The 3,034-nt window shown below is 27.1% G+C and overlaps 1 protein-coding gene across 1 annotated transcript in view; it reads right to left on the minus strand.

Annotated features, from left to right (window-relative positions):
- Positions 1–2,482, minus strand: part of LOC108688621 (peroxidase-like) — a 35,199-nt gene extending 32,717 nt beyond the window's left edge. Inside the window, exon 1 of the mRNA XM_018194958.1 lies at positions 2,240–2,482. The gene's annotated coding sequence lies outside the window, so the exon portion shown is untranslated. The remainder of the gene's footprint in view (positions 1–2,239) is intronic.
- Positions 2,483–3,034: the final 552 nt, after the last annotated feature.

A 3,034-nucleotide genomic window follows, 5' to 3' on the forward strand; every position in this document is an offset into this window, starting at 1 on the left:
GAAATTTCAGGGAATAATATCTCTTATCATAAATGAATACGAAATCAAAGAAAAATATCATCGACTCTATTAAAGTCCAGCTAAACTAATTCTAACTCGAATCGATCTCTATATCGATTCTACATCGAAATGATCTCGATTTTTAAATTAATGAAATTTTAACTTGGTCTATCATATAAGTTTCCAATATCCATTTGGAATTATAAAAATACTACTAGTATCACTGCTATTGCAGTAGTATTACTACTGATACGCAATAATGTTGAGCCAGTTACTATTGCAGTAGTATATGGCGACATAAGACGTAACATAAAACTACTTCCAGTGATTGTAATATTTGATATAAAAAATTTATTAGAGTAAATAGTATATATATCATTAGAGCAATTAGTATTATTTCAGCTAATAAAAATAATATTTTACAATATTATTAAAAACAAGTTATTATCATATATAGATGTCATCATTTGTACATTACTATTATATTTAACATTAATTATATTTTTTTTATGTGTTCCCCCTCTTTTATAACATCTTTGAACAGGTATGTTACTATACATCCATTAGCATTATAGGTGTTCATAGTTCTTTGAAGGAGTAAAGTTTCCGTACGATCACAGAAATGAAGTATGGTAAGTGGAGGTTGGATTCGAATGGGGGTGACCGCGCATGGGTGCATCATAAAATTAATTCTCGAATTCATAAAATAAATTTTTTTTTTATTATAATTTTGTCCTCTAAAATATGATACTGATCAATAATACTTATTTTCACAATAAAATTTCAATGAAACTTTAATGAAATTTTCTCCACCACTATTACGCTATTAGTGACACTACTTGTCGAATTTACTTATTGCATTAGTAACACTTGTAATATATTTTTATGCTAACTAGATCAATTCAAGATTTTATTTCCAACTCGAAAATTAATCGAAATTGGAGCCAAAAATCGAAATCAATAAAAATTTCGAAAACTTTCGATTTTTATTTTCGACATCGAAATGACGTCTTTTCGAGAAATTATTTCTGACTGAGCATTCGCCCTGATTTTTTGTTATTGAATTTGAGAGAGTCCGTAAGAAGATTATTACTTACTAGAATATTTCGAAATTCACATACATAAAGAAAAATTGTAGACTTTGTTACAGCTTACACTTCTGAAAAGTGTGTTCTATTGTAATTCTATTGTATTAGGTGTAGTAAAAAGAAATCCATTATTTTTCCATTCAATTTCATGCAAAAATAATGGATTTCTTTTTACTACACCTAATATTTAAAAAATTTGAAAAAAATTTTTTTAATGTTATATGATTAAAAGTATAGAAATTTTAAAAAGAAATTGAAATTACGTGAAAATTCTGAAAAATTGTATGAATAATTAAAAAAATTTTTATTAGAGTAATCTACTGAATTTTGTAATATTATAATGCGGATTTCATATCATATTATACTATTGCAGATGATATAAATTTAAGATAGAGTCTTAATTTATAAATAGTAGTAAAACTATACAGGTTTTAAATTATCTATTTTATCTGAGACAGTTTCTGAGACAGTTTCTGTACTTAAGATCCAAATTTAAGAGGACTAAAGACATCCCTTGGAGAACTATGCTGTATGGATATAATTAATTTTTGACTATGAGAATTAATTCAGAAGCGACATATATTATGCAAGCGTTGATTTCTAGCACGAACATTCTTGGATAGATGTAAAAAGTAGTTTATAAATTATAATAATTCTGACTTGATTATTTTATTTATGCGTATAAGTTATTTTAATCGATCGCAAATTCGGATTTTGAAATACTTTCCAACAAAGAAAAAAAAAACAGATTTTTTAAACATTATATAATCATTTTTAATATTATAATTAACACAATATTATAAATAACATATTGCCTATATTTTTTTTAGTAAATTAACAAATTCAAAAAGAAATGAAAGAATTTTATATTAATTCAAAGATGTTTTTTATTTTTTAAAAAAAGATCCCAACTTTACTAAGCATTTCAGAGCTATGTCTAGTATTTCGCTGCACACGTGCGTATTTTATTTTATTCGATACGTAACGACAATGTAATGCCTCATTTCACCAGCACATCATCTCTTAATATGCGCGATCACATTCGACGACTTCAATTCCAAATATCTTGTCAGCACAATTTCAGTGATCTCTTAACTCTTTACATGCATACTTGAAGCGCATTTCATTAATATATAACCAAGGATACTTACTTAAGATGATGTTTAGTGATGCGACCAATATTTTCGCGAGAAGACTCCGATATTGATGAAAGCAAACTGTTCACTTCGTTAGACAGTACAGTCACTTTATATTGAATAATACAATTTTCAAACTCCCATTGGCAACGTTGCCTCCCTTTTTCTCTTAAAAACAAGTGACAACTGAGCTTATCTTGAGCTTCAGATAACGGATGAGAAGATGACTGTTTTCCAGAGTTGTTTTGGGTCAATCCTTACTCCTGATCAAAGAGTTTATCACGTCTTACGATATGGTCATGCGTTTATATAGTCCCAAGAAATCAACGGATACATTGTGACGACACAACAAATTGGCAGAAGAAATGTGTGGTTAGTAGAGAGGGAGATACGATTCGCAGAAACAATTGCATCAAACAAAGATCCGATCGTTATGAATTATTTATAAACGGACAGTGTCATTGCAATGTATTTCGCTGAGTGAGAATTTCTATTTAATTAGTACGGCTGTTATATTTCAATTAATACATCTAAATAAAATCAGCTAACAACGCTAATTATATGCGAAATTTGTTCTGTCAAAAAAGATATCTTTAAGAAAAAATTATTTTTAGAAAATAACCATTATAATTGGCAATTTATTAACAAAAAATAAAATGGATTGTTTATTTTTCAAAATTATTTTATTTAAAAGGATGTGTAATAATTAAAGTTTATTATCTTAATAATAAACAAAAATAAAAAATTGTATCACAAATGTAATTATACATTGAACATCAATACGATTATTTTCGAGAAGCTCTTTTGTTT

Source organism: Atta colombica, unplaced genomic scaffold, assembly GCF_001594045.1.
Source record: "Atta colombica isolate Treedump-2 unplaced genomic scaffold, Acol1.0 scaffold236, whole genome shotgun sequence".
NCBI lineage: Eukaryota > Metazoa > Arthropoda > Insecta > Hymenoptera > Formicidae > Atta > Atta colombica.